The sequence below is a fragment of the Crocuta crocuta genome, unplaced genomic scaffold, assembly GCF_008692635.1.
Source record: "Crocuta crocuta isolate KB4526 unplaced genomic scaffold, BGI_CrCroc_1.0 scaffold201, whole genome shotgun sequence".
NCBI classification, from domain to species: domain Eukaryota; kingdom Metazoa; phylum Chordata; class Mammalia; order Carnivora; family Hyaenidae; genus Crocuta; species Crocuta crocuta.
This window is the reverse complement of record NW_027527813.1, coordinates 528,371-549,426: the sequence shown is the minus strand read 5'-3', so window position 1 is coordinate 549,426 and position 21,056 is coordinate 528,371. Positions and strand designations below refer to the sequence as shown.

The window sequence follows — 21,056 nt, the reverse complement described above, 5'->3', positions numbered from 1 at the left end:
AGAATACTTGCTTTTTGTTTTTTGAGGGGGACAGGTTTTCATCTCAAATTCATCTCATTTAATTGATTTAGGTCTGTACATAAAGTCTATTTCTTTTTTTTTCCATTTTTTATAACGTTTATTTATTTTTGAGGGACAGAGAGAAACAGAGCACAATGGGGGAGGGACAGAAACATAGGGAGACACAGAATCTGAAGCAGGCTCCAGGCTCTGAGCTGTCAGCACAGAGCCCGACGTGGAGCTGGAATCCACGAACTGTGAGATCATGACCTGAGCCAAAATTGGCACTTAACCAACTGAGCCACCCAGGTAACCCTATTTCTTCTTGATTGACTTAAATAATTTGTATCTCTTTAAAGTTTTATTTCATCTAGATTACCACATTTTTTCATAAAATTTTTCACTACATTCTGTTATTCTTTTAATGTCATTGCCTCTAAAATGATGTGTCTTCTTTTCCCTAATATTGGTCATTGTGCTTTATCTGTATTTTCCTATTCATTCTACTTAGTGACACGTTAATTTAAATAATTTTCAAAAATAGATCTTTAATTTCATTCTATTTTCGTTTTTATTAACTTCTGATACATGTTATTTTCTTCCTGTTACTTACTTTAGATTTAATTTGTTCTTTTGCTTTCTTACCAAGTTGGAAGCTTACATTACTGATTTTAGACCATTCTTCAAATAGAAGCACTTACACTCTAATGTTTCCTGGGATCACTGCCTTCTCTGCATCCTACAAAATTTAGTTTATGTATTTTCCTATTCACTCAATTTCAAGTATTTGTAATTTTTCTTCTGATTTCTTCTTCGACCTTGAGTTCTAAAGTATGTTTTTTAATGTGCAAATATTTGAGAATGTTTCAGATAACTTTCTGCTATTGTTTTCTGATTTAATTTCACTGTACCTCAGGGGCGCCTGGGTGACTCAGTAGGTTAAGCGTCCCACTTCGGCTCAGGTCATGATCTCATGGTTCGTGTGTTCGAGCCCCACATCGGGCTAGCTCTGCACCGACAGCTAGCTCAGAGCCTGGAGCTTGTTTCAGATTCTGTATCTCCCTCTCTCTCTGACCCTCCCCTGCTTAGGCGCGCTCTCTCTCTCTATCACTCTCACTCTCTCTCTCTCTCAGAAATAAATAACACATTAAAAAACTTTCATTGTACCTCAGAGAACACATTTGGTATTACTTTATTTCTTTCAAATCTAAATAATGGTCCAACAACTGGTGTTATCTCAGAGAATACTAAGATACTAATTTGCTGTGTACTTTCAACAAATACCTGTTCTGCTGTAGTTGGGTATATTTCACAAATGTCAGTTGTGTTGCCTGCATGTTCTGTATTCTTACTGAGTTTCTGTCTTCTACAGGTTTATGAAAAACCCTGAAGTTTCCAATTATAATTATAGATTTATCCATTTCCTCTAAATTCTGTCAGCTTTTGCTTCAAGTACTTTAAAGTTCTGTTATTAGTTACATAATTAAAATTATTATGTATTTCAGGTGAATTAACTTCTTCATAATTATGAAAATGTCTTCTTCATTCTTCATAGTATTTGTGGTTTTGAAATCTACTTTACCTGCTATCAGTATAGCAACTCCAGGTCTCTTTTATGTTTGCATGATAAAAATTTGTTATTATTTCATTTTAACCTGTGTCTTTATGTTACTTATATGCCACATATAGTGTGATCTTTTGTCAGGTAGTGACAAAATAGTCTTGAATCTGTAATTGGAGCATGTATACCATTTGCACTTAATATAAATACCAGTATGTTGGAGTTTAAATTCAATATCTCATTTCCTATTTGCCTCATGATCTCTCTTCTGTTCTTCTTCTTTTACACTCTTTTACTGCTGGCTCTTTAGGGTTAATTATTAACCCTCAATGCTTGGTTTCTTGTTTACAATACGCATCTTTAATTTATCGTAGTCTTCCTTTAAATTATAATATACTACAATATGTACAGATGAGAAACTTATGCAGTATACTTTGATTTCTCACTTCCTATTCTTTGTATTGCTTCCATACATTTTATTTTTGCATTCATCAACTCCACGACACACTCCTAACATTCTGCTTTAATAAGTCAGTTGTCCTTTAAAGAAAAGTAAAAGGTAATGTACATTTACCAACATATTTACCATTTCAAGATCACCCTATTCAGTTGTAATGATCCAAATCTCCTTTGATGATGAAATTTTCCTAATACCTGAAGAACTTCCTTTGGTAGTTCAAATTTACTGATGATCAATTCTTTGAGAGTATGCTTCTATGAAAAAGTCTTTATTTCACCTTCATCTAAAACATTTTATGTACTGTAAAATTACTCTGTAGTACACAGTCCCCTGGGTTTTGCAAAATGCACAGGGTTGATTATAAAGAATTACGATCAAGATACAAAACAGCTCCATTATCTTCCTCAAATTCTTTCAGGCTGGCCATTCAGAGTCAATGACTTCCTCCCCACTTCTCAATCTGTTCACCATTCCCATGGTTTTCTCATGTTGGCTCACCTTGTTCAGGTGGGACAATCAGTTCAACAAACCTGTAACTTCTCCATCTTCCCCTGAATTCCAGTTCAGCCTCTCCACGTCCTGTGCCAGATAGACATGGTATCCAACTCTATGATAAAAGGCTGTAGTTTCTGACGCATATTCACAATATCAAGATCAGAGACAATGAAAGCGGCTTTGGTGTCTATTCATCCACCAGATTGCCAGCTTTTCCTTGCTACATCCTACTTTGCATTTATCTTCCTTTCCTAGCTCTGTCACTCAGCACACACTATGTCCCTGGATCTTAGGGGTTTAGTCATCTCAGTGCTCCCATTCCTTCTAGTCACAGTTCTAGATCTAGCATTCTGTTATGTTTTCATCTGAGTATAGACAACATGCAATGTAATACTAATTTCAGGTGTACAACACAAAGATTCAACAAGTTTATGTGTTATGCTTTGCCATCACAAGTTCAGTTACCATCTATCACCATACAACACTATTATCATATCACTGAGTATATTCTTTACGTTGTACCTCCCTGTGACTTATTCATAACTGGAAGCCTGTATCTTCCACATATGAGAGAAATTATATGATATTACCCTTTCTTAGTCTAATTTTACCCAGCATAATACCCTTTAGGTCCACTCATGCTGTGGCAAATGGCAAGATCTCATCAGTCACTTCAATAAATGGTACTGGGAAAACTGGACAGCTACCTGTAAAAGAATGAAACTTGACCACATAGTAACACCATAAACAAAAACAAGCTCAAAATGGATTAAAGACCTAAATATGATACCTAAAACTCTAAAAATCCTAAAAGAGAACAGAGGCAGTAATTTCTTTTACATTGGCCATAGCAACATTTTTCTAGCTGTGTCTACTATGGTAAGGGAAACAAAAGCAAAAATAAACTATTGGGCTTACATCAAAATAAAAAGATTTTGCACAGTGAAGGAAACCATCAATGAAATCAAAAGGCAACCTACTGAGAGAAGATATTTTCAAATGATATATCCATTAAGGGGCTAATATCCAAAATATATAAAGAACTTATATAATTCGACACCAAAAAACCCCAAAACAATCCAATTAAAAAGTGGGCAGAGGACGAATGGACATTTTTTCCAAAGAAGACACCCAGAAGACCAACAGACACATGAATGAACAGATTCTTGATACCTATCGATAATGCAAATCAAAACCACAATGAGATATCACCTTAAACCTGTTAGAATGACTAAAATAAAAAACAAGAAATAACAGGTGTTGACAAAGATGTGCAGAAAAAGGAACTCTGGTGCACTGTTTGTGGGAATGTAAATTAGTACAGCCACTGTGGAAAACAGTACGGAGGTTCTTCAAAAAATTATAAATATAAATACCACATGATGCAATAATTCCACTAATGAGTATTTTCCCCCTCCACACCCCAAAAATGAAAACACTAATTTGAACAGACAGATGCACATTTATGTTTAATGCAGCCTTATTTATAATAGCCAAGATATGGAAGCCACCTAAGTGTTGAATAATAGATGATTAAAGATGTGGTAATACATACACAATTCATTTTTTTCTATACCACATTGTATTGATGGTCCAAGTCAGTAGAGTATGGCAAGAAAAAGAAAAGAGACACACTAATTAAAAATAAACAAAATAACAAAATACAACTTCACATCCGCTAGGAAGGCTAATAAAAATAATAAAATAAAAAGAACATAAGCATAGGTGAGGTCGTGGAGAAATGGAACCCTCAAACACTTGTAGTGGGAATGTAAAATGATGCAGCCACTGTGTAAACAAACTTTTGTTGTTTCTCAGTAAGTTAAACAGAATTACCAATTTACCTATTGAGTCTCTTTCTGGGTGTATACCCACAATAAATAAAAATAGATGTTCTAACAAAAACTTGTACACATATGTTCATAGCAGCACTAACAACAATAACCAAAAGGTGGACACAACCCACATATTCATCAACTGATTAATGTATAAACAAAATGAGGTATATCCATAAAACAAAATATTTTTCAGCTTAAACAGAAATAAAATAGTGATAGATGCTATTACATGGATAAATCTTGGTAACATAATACTGGGCAAAAGAAGCCAGACACAAAAAGCTGCATATTGTATGATTCCATTTATAAGAGATATTCACATCTACAGACATAAAGCAGATTAGTAGTTGCCTGGGTTTGGGGGGAAGGGAAAATGGAGAGTGACAGCTTAATAAGTATGGGCTTTCCTCTTGGGAGTATGAAAATGTTCCAGAATTAGACAGTGATGATGGATGCACAACACTGTAAATGCACTGAATACCCCCACTGGTAAATTTAATGTTATGCATATTTTAGTACAATTTCTAAAAAAAGAACATAGTAACTTTTTTATTCACAGTCAATATAATATGAAGAAAATACTAAGGAATTCACCAAAAAGGCTGCTTTAGAAATTTGCATAATTTTAGTACACATCAACATACAAATTTCTCTGTATCACATTTCTGTATATTAACAACAAATAAAAAGTGAAAATGTTTAAAGTATCACTTATGATAGAATAAAAAACATGAACTACTTAAGTATAAATTTGACACAACATAATTAAGACTGTCCACTGAAAACTACAAAATACTACATAAAGAAATTAAAGAAGATCTAATTAAACTAAGGAATATACCATGAAGGCTCAATGTTTTTAAGATACCAGTTCTTCCCAGATTAATTTACAGGTTTACCACAATCCTGCTCAAAATCCCAGAAGACCTATTTATTAAAAATTATGGATTACAAAATATATGTGAAAATGAAAAATGACCTAAAACACCCTGAGAAACTCTCCAACAGAAGAAGTAAGGTAGAGGCCATACACTATCTAATGCCAACACTTATTAGATCAGTGTAGCAGAGTAGAGTCCCAAAACAGACTTGCATATATGGTCAATTAATTTTTGGTAAATATTTCAATGTAACGATAAAAGACATACTTTTCAATAATTGGTGATAGAATAAAAACCTTGATGCTTACCATACACCACACACACAAATAACTCAAAATGGATCAGAGTCGTAAAAAGTAAAAGCTGTAACTGTAAAATGTCTAGAAGAAAACATGGGATTAAACCTTTGAAACCCTGGGATAGGAAAAGTATTCTCAGAACACAAAAACATGATCCATAAAGAACAGGATATGATAAACTGGATTTCATCAAAATGAAAACAATCTACTGTTTGAAAGTTATCACTAAGAAAATGAAAACACAGACCTATACCTGACAAGAATATTTTAGGCAGAAAATATATATATAAACTCTTCATATATATGTATATATAAACTCTTAAAACCAAGTACGAAGAAAACACATTTTAAAAAATTGAGTGTAGATTTTACCGGACACTTCACAGAGGAGATATACTAATGCTCAAAACCACATGAAAAAGCAGAACAATCATTAGCCACTGGACAAATGCAAATTCAAACCACAATGTTACAACTGTACATTTACACCTGAAAAGTTACTTTTATGTAACTTGTCCAAGGTCACATAGTAAGTAGTAAAACAAGCATTTCCATCAGGTAGTCAGGCTTCAACACTGCTGTCTTCGGTCACTAAGCTTCCATTGTTACTTCCTGCATCTAATAAATACTATCGTTTTCAGGGCAATCAGACTTTCTGTTATCTTCAGCATGAGTATGTTTTAAGGTGGTACTACGTTTCCTGAGCCTTAGAAAAAAACACAACAAACAAAACCTGAGGCACAACTTATTTTTAAATTAACCAAAACCACTATACTTATGTAAGAGGAAAGGTAGATTTAGAAAAAATTCTATAGTTGCTTCTGATATGGGACCCCAACTTGATCTTTATTTGAGAACTATTAATTTTTCTCTAAATAGGTGAGTTAAATCACAGTTTCATGCCAATAGAAAAAAAAAAAGGAAACTTGGTTACAGCAACTGATACAGGTGAGAGGAATGTATAGGCTAGATAAAGAATATGTGGTGTTCTGTTCCCTCTTCAGAAAACTTAGATATGACAAAGCCAGCCAGTGTAAATAAAGAAGCCTCAATTATAAATGAGACTGCCAACTACTTCACCTGTACTTACAGTCCTAGGAAATATATATACTCTTCATGATATTTACTTTCAGCATAGATTTACAGGTAAAGTAAGACATATCATAAAATATTAAGTTTAGTTTATAAATCTACAATCATCTAAGTTCTTAAAAATGACACGAATTTATTTGGTAAGACAAATTTTAATGGATATATTTTAAGACAAATCACTAAAACAGAAGGATTCCAATTTCAGGAATTTAATACCTTTCAAGTCATGGCATGAGATATTACCTCCGAGAAAAAAATCAAACTGAAAATTAGAAAAACTGTATTACTATGACTTAATAAAACCTTACCAGTTTTTTCAAGTCTCAAATTTATATGTGAGGGAAGAACGAAAAGTTAACTAACAGCTGGTTTCACTTAATGCTGTCAGAAAAATGTTGACAAAATATCTCATAAATGAATTAATTTGTTCAAGCAGCAGGGGGAGCTAAGGCATTGTTATTTTGTCCTTTAAGGGTAGAGAATGTATGTACGGAGGACTTCATTTAGTTTTAAAATTATAAACCTAATGTGTTATCTTTTTATCATTTAATGATCTTTATGATGTTAATTAAGCAGAACAAGTTAAATGTAAAAGGTTGACATAGACAATTTAATATTCCATGCATGATATTTTGAAAAATGTTTAACATTTGCCATTTCCAATGTTGGCAGTAATACTCCCTCAGCTAATTTATTAAAAGTGAGCCACCTATACACTTAACTATTACAGCTGTAAACACAAGGAAAAGGCAGAGTAACAGGCATGTCACTTACATTAACATTATTAATTCAATGTCTTAAGTGTTACAAAAGTAAAGGAACCATATGTTTGCACATATAGGAGGACTAGGAGGAACTTAAGGGAGAACTCTGGGGGAGAAGAAAGGGGGAAATGGGGGTGGAAAGGGAGGGAGGCAAACCATGAGAGACTCTTGAATGCTGACAAAAACTGAGGACTGATGGATGTGGGGGGGAGGGGGGATGGGCATGGAGGAGGGCACTCATGGGGATGAGCACTGGGTGTTATATGGAAACCAACTTGACAATAAACTATTAAAAAAAAAGTAAAGGAACCAAATTCTATTACACTGCCCTTTTTTTCCCCCTATTTGGACTCTGAGGAGATACTTCAGGGTGAACACTCTTTTTTAAACTCAAAAAGTCAGAATGAATGAAAAATAAATATTAAAGGCTCCCTTAAGGGTAGTCTCCCCACATTTGTTGTTGCTAACTTTCCGAAAATTCATTCTTCACCCAATCGCCAAAATGATTTTTTTAAAATTTGGTGGTCATATCACTCCTTTTCAGTAACTTCCCAGCTTTTAGAATAAAAACCAAAGTCCTTAATCTGGCTCACAAGACCACAAATGATCTAGTAACTTTTTTTCCCTCAAATCTTGTCAAAACTTCCTCTTGATCTCTCAACCCCAATCATGGAAATCTTCTAGTTCCATGATACACCACACTCTCCAACATAGGGCCTCTGAACTTGCTGGTCCCAAAGCTTAGAACATTCTACCTTCCTGTCACAAGCAGTTTCAGTCCTGTCCATGTACTGTTCTTATGGTTCCCTATACTTTTTCTTCTGGCCACTGACTTGGCCACTAAATTAATGACTGACCACTATCCTGAAAGCTTCACAATAACAGGGCTTATCTCTTCTCTTATTTGTATTTCCAGTGTCTATTACACAAACTATTTGTTGTGTCTTACTCAGTTTGATTTGCCACAACAAAATGCCATAGTTTATGTGGCTTAAACAGAAGACATTTATTCCTTGCAGTTCTGGAGGCTAGAAATCTGAGATCAAACTGGCAGGCAGAATGCTCAGATACTGGTAAGAGCTCTCTTCTCAGCTTATAGATGGCTGCATTCTAACTGTGACCTCACATCGTAGACATAGAAGATCTCTCTCTTCTTCTTCTTATAAGGTCACAGACTTTTAAGGTGAGGGCCCCATCCTTAAGATATCACTTAAACCTTAATTACCTCCTAAAGACCTATCTCCAGATACAGTCACACTGGGGAAGAAGACTTCAACATTAACTTGTACAGAGGACATCATTAAGTCTACAGCATGTGGAAAGACTGAGTATGAAATATATGCTGACACTAAGGGAAAAAAATATTTAAAATGTAATAAACAATATAAATATGATTTGAGTATTGTAGCCATGGAAGGAAAGATACCATCAGATTAATATAGTCAGAAAGAAAATGAACAAAATACGTAGCCAAAAGAAGGTGGAAGAGCTATGTAACCCAATAATATTAAGCCCAATTTAATACCGAGTGATTACATTATGGCTACATTGGTGCTGGCAATGCTGTTTTTTTTTAATTTTTTAAATGTTTTTTTATTTATTTCTAGGAGAGAGAGAGAGAGACAACATGAGCAGGGGAGGGTCAGAGAGAGAGGGAGTCACAGAATCTGAAACAGGCTGCAGGCTCTGAGCTGGCAGTCAGCACAGAGCCCGACGCAGGGCTCGAACCCACGAACCGTGAGATCATGACCCAAGTGAAAGTCGGACGCTTAACCAACTAAGCCACCCAGGCGCCCCGGCAATGGTGTTTTAAAGCTGAAACACTTCACAGAATGTAACTGAGAAAGAATCAGACTTTTTCAGCTATAATTGTAATGCTTTTTAGTAAGTGATGGACTATTTCTCAGTCCCCATTTTCCCCAACTCACTAGAAGCCGGTACTTGCCCCTACAACTATGTCAACTACAATGAACATGGGCCAATGATCTCTTTGCTAAAGCCAATACACACTATTAATTGCCATGCAGGGTCTCTACATATGACCAGTTTCCCAAGTCTACACCAATCTTGGGGGCACCTTTTACAGACCAGCACCCTCTGGAATTGAGCAGGGTACAACCTGTACTTTGAAGCTAGTGTCAGTTCTTCAATATGTCTCCACAATTCTCAGTGCTATTAGCAAATCCCACTTTCTAGAAAATATCCCTCCCTTGAATTCTGTTAACACTGTATGCTGATTTTCAGCCCTGCCTTTCTTACTACTCTCTTCTTCTACCATGTGAGCTTCATTTGTTCCATCCATCCTCTAACTGCCTGTACGCCCTTTTTTACTGCATTCACTATGCATGGTGAGCTCACCTACTGTCATAGCTGCATTCTCCACTTGTATGCTCATGACTCCCAAATCCACACTTTTATGCAGATGTTCTCAATCCCATATCCTCAGAATCAGGACCCTCCTAGAAATGTCTATTGGAATGTTCTATAGGCCATATAACCTCAACATGTCCAAAACTGTATTAAAACTGACTAAAAAAGTAAAACTGAGAACACCATCCCTAGCCACTGGCAAAGATCTCACAAATGGAGGGAACTTCTGTCATTTTATTTTTATATTTTTAGGGTTTTTGTTATTTTGCTTTTGGTTCTTACTTATATTTTATGTGCTGCAACCCTAAAGAGAAGGGCAGGAGCCCCTTTTCTCCATGTGAGCATCACAGACTGCCTTGAAATTCCACTCTAAATTGCCTGTTGCTTGCCTTGCTACATGCCGCTGGCTGGAAAACTAAAGTTCAAATGTCCAAGATTCCTTACAGCTCAAATTTCACATATGACCTAGCTTCCACCAAGCTGATATACCCACTCAGTATTCTGAAAGAGACGTGATGGCTGCATTTGTGCTTTGTTTTGAAGGTATTTGGTTATTCTGCAGCACAAGTTACTGTGATCCCAGTATCCAGTTGATAGTTTTGTGGGGGCTGAGAGGCCGCATGTAACCTCCATTTCCTGGTGTTGGACAGGGTGAAAGAAGTGTGGTTCTTGAGCCAAAAGCGATGGACGCTGTCCCCAGGTTCTTAATCCTCTAGGTTGCTCTGAGGGCCATTTCATGTCTGTGTGGGGTGCTGAAGACAGGAAACGGAGTCCAGGTTTGTTCAGGGTGAGGAGATTTTAAGGGGGATCTCCTACATAAAGTTGGGTTATAACTCAGTGTAAGAGTGAACAAGCAATAATATATTGCTCAGAGGAACACAGAAAGAAGACACTTGCTAACATCAACGTTGGTATTCAGTGAAAGGAAAGGAAAAACATCTTCCCCTCAGGGCACAGGAGTTTTTCTTAAACAAAAGGTACAAAACATAAAGGAGATGATTAATAAATCCAATCACAGTATATTATGAACTTCTGTTCATCAAAAAATACCACAAAGAGTGAAATACAACTTCTACAAACCGGCAAAAGATATTTACAAAAGAAAAACAAACAGAAGATTCAGATTTAGAATACACACAGAACTTTGAACAACCAAAGCAAAACCACCAGAAACAGGCAAAAGAGAAGACATTTCACAGAAAAGACCAACGGCCTCCAAGATGAGATGTTAAACGCTGGCGAAGATGTGGGTTGCTCACGGCACTGACATCTGACAACAGTTTAGCGCTGCCCAGTGAGGTTGAACATGCCCATGCCCTATGACACTGTGACTTTATTCTTAGAAATACTCTCTTGCCCATGTGTGCCAGAATACATACAAGAAAGCTCCTAACAGCACAATTTTTAAGAACAAAACAAGGTAAGACTCAAATTACCAAAGGTGGAATGAATTATACCAGAATACAGCATTACACAAAAATGAAAATAAGTAGGAGTTACAGTGAACATGACAATTTAAATGAAAGCAACAATTCCTGAAGATACCTATGTACTGTGTGATTTCATTTACAAAGTTAAAACAACACTTTCAGAAATAAACAAAACTTTTCTTATACCCACATATTTTTACTTGCAGTTTACTAGGCAATAAATTTAATAGGTGATAAATTTAGCATCCTTTCAGCATAGCATCTAATAAAAATTATGTTCAGATTCCAGTATTTTATAGTTTCCTTTAATCAAAATGGATTTTTTATTCATCTTTAATATTTTTATGAAACGTTTCCATTTAATAATGTAGTGTTTCTACAGTTTAAAGAAAGTTTGAAAAAGAGGCAAATAACCAATACACCCACTACCCAGTTTAGTAAATACAAACACGATTACCACTTTAGAAGCCCCATCAGGACGCCTGATTACATACTCTTCCTTCCTCCAGACTTAACAATGATGCTGACTTATTCCTAAGCCTAGTTTTTAACAGATTTTATATATGTAGGTCTTATATTACATGCCTATTACATATTTTAATATATTTCATTTTATGTAAACATTGAATATATATCTTTAATAAATATGTATTTAACATAAATTATTTTATATAAATATATAAGACACTTTCAATAGTTTGTATGTGAAAAAGTATACATATATGTTATATATATTTTAAATATAATGCTACAGAGACAAAAACAGATCAGTAGTTGCCTAGGGCTGGGCATGGGTGCAGGGCAAACGAGTCTGAGGAAACTTTCTGGGGTAATGGCAAGGTTTTAAAACTATTATAGGGGCGCCTGGGTGGCTCAGTCGGTTAAGCCTCCGACTTCGGCTCAGGTCATGATCTCACAGTTCATGGGTTCGAGCCCTGCATCGGGTTCTGTGCTGACGGCTCAGAGCGTGGAGCCTGTTTCAGATTCTGTGTCTCCCTCTCTCTATGCCCCTCCCCCGCTGGTGCTCTGTCTCTCCCTGTCTCAAAAATAAATAAAACAAAAAATAAAAAAAAAAATAAAACTATTATAGTGGTGTTTGCCCAACACAAATATTTAGTAAAAATAATTTAATTGTATTCTTACAAAGGGTGAACTTTATGGCTCACAAACTATACTTAAAAAGTTATATGCATGTGTGTGTATAGTTTCTTTTCTCCTTCTGGGAAACCTTCTATGACGAGCCCAGGTACAGTCTGTGCACATCTCTCTACTACTGTACTTATCACATCAGTCCACATTGCTTGGCCTGTGTTTAACTAGAGTTTAAAGCTCCTAAAAAGTATTAATACAATAAAAGCTCTTAGAGGACAAGCATGTTTTTTGTATTCTCTATCACTCTCTTCCACAATCCATCCCAATACATCCTAAAGTAGCACCTAGAGTTTTCTTGCTCATTAAATAACTATTAAACGAATTAATGACTGGGAGTTCTGCAGGTGAATGGAAGTAGAAGCTACTGTATTGAGAAGGTGTAAGATTGCATGATACCCTGAGGAAGGAGCCAAAGTAGCAAGTTGAGTGTGGAGTTTAGAGTACTCCCTGTGGACCCTCAATGTCAGGTCCCAGTGCTGCACTGCTTGAAAAAGTACAGACTGGGGCAAATTATTTAATTGTCTGTGCCTCAGTTTCCTTATCTATGAAATGGAGATTATTTTCCTCAAGACAATCTACTCTTATAAACTATAAAGAAAAAATAATATAAAACATTTAAAACAATGCCTAACCAATAAATGCAGAAAAAGGTACTTGACATCAGTAATCAGTCGGGAAATGCAAAAAACGTAAATTAAAATTATAGTGATATACCAATGTATATCTAGCAGAATGGCTAAAATTACAATATGGAAATAACAGGTATTGACAAAGATGTAGAACAACTGGAATTCTCATCATTGCTGTTGGAAATTAATATTCACCCTGGAAAATTAGTAGCAGTTTCTAAAAAAACAAAACAAAAAACAAAATACACCTACTCTAATGATTCAGGAAGGATTACTGACCAGTGAAGTTTAGGAAGCTATAGCTTGGTAACTGAGTGAAGGGAGCTGTGACTAACTTTCCAGCAGAACCCTGGGGAGCTCCCTAATTTAGATTTTGAATGATGAAAAAAAGCAGGCATGAGAAAGCCTAGTTACTGCCTTTTAAGATTGCAGTTGAGTTCTGTAAGCCTATAAAGCAAATTAATATTTGTAGAGCATATGGAAACAATGCCTGACATGGCATGTTATACTAGTGTTTGTTAAATAGCTTTTTTAAAAAAAAAAAAAAAAAACCTAATCCGTGTCCCTCAGAATTCATTCCTACATACAACCAAAAAAGAAATATCAAAACCCAAGCACAGAAAGTCTTTTACAAAAATACTGATAGCAGTTTTATTCATAACCCAAAACTAAAAATTCAAATGTCCATCCATAGGAAAAAAAAGTGTGGTATATTCATAAATAGCATATACTCAGTAAAAAAAACAACCACCACAAACTACAAACACAAAACACAAATTAATGTCTAAAACATTACGCTGAATAGGTACAAAAGAGCAGATGATGTCTGATTCTATGTGAATGAAGGTTAAGGATAAGCAAAACTAGTCTGGTCAAAGACATCAGTATAGTGATTGTCCTGTGGGAGGTAGAGGAGAGAATGGGCGGGAAAGGTCAAGAGAACTTTTTGGAGTGATGGAAATGTAGACCTTGATCTGATTCACAGCACAATCGAAAAAATTTATCAAGCTGTATGTTTAATTTTTTTTACTCTGGGTAAATTATACCCAACAAAACACTCAGCATGACCACTTTTTCTTCCCCAATTGCTTTGTTCATTTTTTCAAATTATCTGGTATGTAGTAAGTATACAACCAAAATGATCTATTATTATCATTTCCAGTTAGCTAATTTGATAGACTTCTGAGGCAAAAAAAAAAAAAAATCCTAAAAAAAACAACCCCTGAGTGTCTTTTGAAGAAGGGGAAGTGAGTAATGGCAGGTAATTACAGCCACTCTCTTTATTGAAATGAGAACTTCCTATAAAGTCTATGGATTTATGATCTAGTTTGCACCTCTGTCATACTGTCTCCTTCATAATGCTCTTAGAGGAGTTTAGGGCTTTTATTTTTGTTGTTTAAAAAACCTTTACTTTTACCAGGATGACCAGTTAAATGCTTTTAAATATTTATTCAGGTTTTCCTACTGACTTTCAATCATACATCAACTTTGACTTCTAGGCCCATATTGAATGCTAAACACATACACACACATGTGTGTGTGTATTTAATATGTGTGTGGTATTTAATGTGTCTGTGTGTGAGTGTGTAAAATAAGTTTACCATTTCTCGCCAGGATCTTGAATGTAATTGTGTAATGATTACTAAGGTTCATACATAGTGGGGATAAGAAAAACACAGACTTTTATCTTCAACTTACTTCTATGATACTGCACTTAAAACTTTAAGGGCATGTTAATGTTAGCAGCTAAAAATAAATTTAACTGTGGAAGATGGGATGCCTTCTGAATAGCACTTTGAAAATGTTTTCAATGGTGAGGTAAAAGAACGTAAAAGAAGCTAAGCCAGGCATTAAGGGAAAGGTGTGCACCTGTGGGTGTGCCCGCAGCATTCGTACACTAAGAAATTGTTTGAAGTTTGGAGTACTCACCGTAATCACTGGATTCTCAAGGTATTTCATGAAACAACCAGAACTTGCTATACATTTTCTACATTTCCAACAACGAAGAATACTTATGTCCTCTTGATTGTGATTTTTAGTTATCAATTCTTCACTTCTTTTCATCTGTAGGAAAATAAATGCATTTTTTTAATGCTGAACTGTTGTAAGAATAAACTTGATTTTCCAAACCCTTACCACAACATCAGCTACATGTGGAGCAGAAGAAAAAGAATTCTCATTTACTGAGATACCTACTAGTTATGAGGACTTGGGCTAGGGACACTATACTCTATGTCCTGGACTGAAAATTCAATTATGACGATGATGCATTTTGCTAGTGACTACCAGCTTATTTTATTTTTGCAGAACATTTTTTGTCTATTTCTTTCCATATTTCTCTCACTGAAAGTCATAAAAGGCAACTGCTGAAGGGTCAATTAAATAAGTTACTGCAGTGGCCTTAAAAGAGTCCTAACAAAGAACTATAAATATTCTTCTAAATTGGAAGTTTAAATAGCCACAGCATTAAATTTTAAATATAATAGAATTTCTTGAATTGTTAACTATGTGAAAATAGGAAGTACTTACTTTAAATTGATAGCAAAAATTATTTATCCTAAATGCAGTTATTTCTTTTATATATTGTACTCAGTGGAGCAATTATCATACTACATCTTTTGGTGTATGTAGTCAAACAAAAAGACTTCAAGAATCGCCCTACCAACTTTGGAGCCTGAGATTTTTATGTAAATACTGTAAATTAGACCAATTTGGCAGAACAATTTCACACTAATGATTCCAAAATATGTGCAGTATATTTAATAACTGGTCTGGTAACTATCCATTAGAAAGAAAGGAAATGTTAATTATTAAGCTATCCACAGGGATTAACTAGTTCCCTGGTCACATTTCCTCATTTGTTAGTGCCTTCATTTTTCATTTGTTCTTCACATTTCCTGACAGCTAACCAAATGCCACACAAACTCTGGGGGCAAGAAGTTGAGTAAAATTTATTTTCTGTCACAAAGGTAATCACTGGGTAGAAAAGTGATCAAAGTAATGAACCATTTTCTACCATGGCTCATTACAATCACTTGGGAACCTTAAAAAATGATGCCTAGGCCCCACTCCTAGAAATTTTGACTTATTTAGAGATGGGGAGGGAATTAGGAGTGGGTAAAGTTCCCCCAAGTGATCCTATAGTATGGTCAGGGTAAAGACAGACATGTGTTAGCAAGCAATTAACTAAACTGCATTAGCTTAAGGACTAGAGAAGAGGGAACTGTGATAAACCTTCACCAAACTTAAAAGATTTAAGGAATTCTGCCTGGGAGGGCACAGCATGACCCTCTTGCAGTCATTCTAGCTCTAACCTTCAGGTAGCTAGTCCCAGTTCTGTCTCCACCACCATCTTCAGAGCCCATCTTAGTCCACTTGACTACTCTAGGTTCTCAACAATCTCAATAATATGGTTATTTGCAAATGTATAATCTCCGCCTGCCTTTCTCAATTGTTTAAACCCTCTCCTTTACGTCTGTGGTGCGCCTTCCTCCTCTCTAGATCCTTTTTAGTGTCTTAAATCTTCATCTCCCTTTTAAACACCAGTGGTTGTCAGCCAGAAGTGGGGACTGCAGGGAGGGGTCCTATCAGAATCAATGATGGAGGAACTCCCTGTCTCTGTTCCCCCTCTCCTGGAGATCCACATGCCTCCCTATTTATCCATCCCTTCCTCCAAGTGTCAAGATTTTCCAAGTTTTCTTGGGGTGCAAGTATACAGTTAGAAAAAAAAACCTATACATGAGTCTTCATTGAGAATCACTGAAAATTACACTGTGTGACAACTCTATCAATGATTTCTAAATCTATATATCTAATTGTTATTTTATTCCAAAGTTCTACAACAGTACATTCAATTTCCAGATGTCAGCTGCACATGTCTATATGAGTCTCTTTCAAGGCCTTTATATTGGCTGTTAGCTGTCTAAATCTAGATCTGTGCTACCCTATACGGTAGCCACTAGCCAGATGTATTACCTAGGACTTCAGATATGGCTAATTTCGAATGAGATGTGCAGTACAAAGTACACACTGGATTTGGAATAGTTTGAAGCAAAAAAAATGCTCAATACCAATTGTTTTAATTTCGTGTTTGTAAAAATTCATTTTACTTGTTTCTTTTTACTTTGATTTGGCTACCAGAATTTTTAAATTTTATGTATGCCTTGTGGCATGCTCCAGTTGGATGACACTTGTCCATACCTCCTTCTTGCAGGTATTTGCATCATGTTCTCATCACTCAGATCTCAGCTCAAAGTCATCCCCCTGCAGTACAGTGTCCGGAGCACCTGGGGGGTGTTATTTAAATATAGGTCACAGGGTCACATTCATACAGAATGTGAGTAGAAAACTGTTTCTATGGTAGAATTGGTATATTTAAAAAGAACACTAGGCTATTGTTAGGGTGATCCAAATACCACAGTTCAAGAGACACCAAGCCACAAAATACGCTCAAAGCTCCGTATTAGGTGAGAAAAAGCCCTTCAGGTAGCACAAGGGGTCCCTGTGATGGAAGTGCTCTCAATCTGAATGCAGTGGTGCTCATATGAATCTATACATGTGATAAAAGTGCACAGAACTAAATACACAAAAGGAGTGCATGTAACTGGTGAGGTGTAAATTAAATCAATGGTTTGAAGGATATGCAGGATCTCTCTGTGAATCTATAATTCACAATTCACATTTGAACCTACAACTATCACTAAGTAAAAAGTTAAAAAATGTTTACCACATACATTAAAAACTCCTAATTTTAAAACTTCATAGTATTTTTGCCAATTCAATGTCCTGACATATTTGTATAATCCTCTATAATGCCTTTTCTCTATATTTTTGCACACTTTTTGATTGCCCCTTCATATGACTAAGATTATTTTCTACAAGGAGAATATCATTTAGTCTTTCCTCTACAAAACAAAAAACAAAGCCTTATTTCACCCTTGAAAATCTGACTCTAAGCTGTTTCTCAAGCCTTGGTATCCCTTCCATGAATACTCCACATCAACACTAATGCAGATCTTTGTGCAGTTCCCCAAAATTACTTTTTCTGCTTTCATACTTTGAAATTCGCTGTTCTCTCCTTCTGTAATATCAGTTCTCTTCCCCCGACTTTACATTAACAAATACTTTTCACCCCTTAAGGCTGAGCACAAAGTGTTCTTTTACAGAAATACCCCCAGGAAAATACAAACATTCCCTCTTCCATGTTCCCTTAGTACTTTGCACACACCTCTACAGCAGCACTGGTCATGCTGCATTACACTTATCTCTGTGTACGTGTGTCCTATCAGCTTACTCCTTTTTTTCTTTTCAAGCATAAATTTCCCCAAAATGGGAATTTTATTGAGGGCACTAGTTTATTTTACACTCAAAAGACCAACTATAACCAAATGAAGTGAACATGACCTCAAGATTTTATTGACTTCATAACATAACAAAATACGAAGCTTAGAACTGGATCACTTGGCCCTTTCTCTTCTTATCTCCTCCCAGTTCAAAATGCTTGCATCTCTTAATAGCGAGCATTCGCTTAGATCTGCAGTTGGGCTCAACACATTCAAGCCTCAGCACAATCTTCTTTGTAGTTTTAGCCTTTTTTCGGGAAATCAGCTTAGTTTGCCCACCTTAGCCACTCTGCTTCCTGTCATAACGCCGCTTTCCCTGGGCATGAAGAGAATCCTTCCCTTTCTTGTACTGTGTTACTTTGTGAGGCTGGTGTTTGTCACACTTCTTGCAGAAAGTCCAGCAGGTTTTAGGAATGTTCAACATGGCTGCGAGAAGGCTATCGGCACGGAAAAGCTCAACTTACTCCTTAAAAGCACAGTATTTTTTTTAACACCATATTCTTACAATCAAACAGACACTCAGCAAACATTTGTTTTAACCAAATGAACAAAATTTGGGAGACAGCTCAGCTTACAATAAGTCCTTTTCCAACAGCAAGCGTTAAGTATGTCTAGACAACTATTAGTGGGACAGACTGGACAGAAATCCTTTTGCAAGGGATGTGAGGAGCCCAAGAAATAAAGCTATGTTTATACGTACCTAACCTTAAAAGGAGAACTGGAAATTACCCAACAGTGATGAATTTATAAGAAAGCTGAGGTGGTTTCTGTTAAAGAATCTATGCTAAAGGAAGCAGCCAAATATGGTAAATGAACCTACTACCAAAATGGTAATCTTTGAATAAATGTGAACACAGCATAGTTGCTGGCTGCTCAAACTCATCTTCATCTCAGCAACCTGGATACTAGTAATGGTTCTAGGAAGAGAGAGAAATGTAGAAGTAAACTACTGAAAAGTGTTTTCTGAACTCTGATACACTGATACTCTGTGATAAATTTTGGGCAGCACACCTAACACCACACGGCTTTAACACTCTGAGGACTTGGGGTTAGTGATTAGAGTACTACTGAAGCAAACAGAAAAGCAACAGAGACAGGTGATCTTGGGAAATAGTACAACACAAAAATGAACTTATTGGTGAGTACATATGGGCCATTTCATAAGGCTCAGAAATAAATACAGGGCCTTGTGCATGGGGGGCTGGGTTCTAAGTCAAGAGATGCGGGTAACAAACTGTAGAATTCTGATATTACTATTCATAGAACTCCCATGCAACTTACAAGTGGATTAGGACTATGGAATTTAGGTACAGTAGCATTTGGCTGCTTTTCTCACAAATCCTATTCCTCATCTCTTATTCTAGTTCATATCAGATATATACGTTTTTCTAACATGGAGTGCTCCCCTGGACCCTTCCCACATATGTCACAGTCTTTGTCATATTAACCTTATTTCCTATCCCACACTTGTCTCTTGGACCAAGCTAGTTTGTAATACCTGCTTGCTCTTCTCCACATTGCCTGTTCATAGGTTTCCCTTTGCCATACTTCATTATCGATCCCAATACTTTTGGCCCAACTTCTGGTATTTCCTCAGTGCACTGGGGATTTGGAAAATAATGTCTTCCTGAGTTCTGTATATCTCCCAAACATCAGTACATTTAATTATAGAATATCAAAAAGGCCAGGTGTGTTACTATCACCATCAACCTCAGCAAAAAAGCTATTTAATTACTGGACAGTAGTCAAGCCCATAGTGTTGGATACAAGTTTTCCAAAGCACTAATTTTTGTTTAAAGTTAAAATTCTATCACTTCCAACAAATGCTACCAGATACCCAAGTGTGAACAACTATATTCTGTCAATCATTCAAGTAAAAATGGTGTACAAGGGTGTACAAGCTGCATACGGTGCAGCTCTCAACTAAAACATCTGAAAAGGCTTTTCCTCAAGACTACTACCATCAGCTTTCAGTGTACTAAGTGCTTTTGCATTCTTTATTTTTTTTATTCATGCAGATTTAAAAAAGTATGTATTTCAGAGGAAAAATTAATAAAATCACTAATATGTAGTGCTTCAATCAACAGTTTTTTAACTACATGTGAGGGCAGTGAAGAAGAAAATGAGAACTAGTCCAATTTGTCGCCAATGCCTTGATTCTACTCAGAGAACAGTAGTTTTACTCACTACTGCTTTTGCATGATTAATGAACATGTTAACACATTAAAAAAAAAAAACAGCAAAGGAGGGGCACCTATGTGGCTCAGTCAGTTGAGCACCTTGGTTTTGGCTAGGGTCATGGGATCCAGCCTTTCATTGGGCTCTGTGCTAAGCAGCATGGAATCTACTTAAAATTTTGTCTCTACCCACCCCTCTCCTCTACTTGCAACTTTAAAAGAACTTAAAATAAAAAGTCAAATGATATCTTAATACTACCAAGAAAATGGTTTGACCTGATTTTCTGAAAGTCTTAGAGACAAAAGGGACTGTGGATCATGTTCTGAGAATCGCTACTTTATGCAAACCAGCGGTCCCCAAAATGTTGCCTATGAAAGTCTTATTTCTCACCTATATCCTTCAAAATACTTAAGAAGGATTTATGCGTCCCTATGGAGAACATATTTGTAATGAATTAAGGTGAAATTTTCTCCAAAGCTAACAATTGAATTATAACCTCCATAAAGAAGTTTCATTCCTTTGTCTACCTTTTGCTATTTACCACTTTTTATGGTAATATATCAGC

At 36.0% G+C, this 21,056-nt stretch overlaps 1 pseudogene; it reads right to left on the bottom strand.

Moving 5' to 3' along the window:
- Positions 1 to 18,407: 18,407 nt before the first annotated feature.
- LOC144240578 (large ribosomal subunit protein eL42-like) lies at positions 18,408 to 18,737 on the bottom strand (annotated as a pseudogene).
- Between the last annotated feature and the right edge of the window lie 2,319 nt (positions 18,738 to 21,056).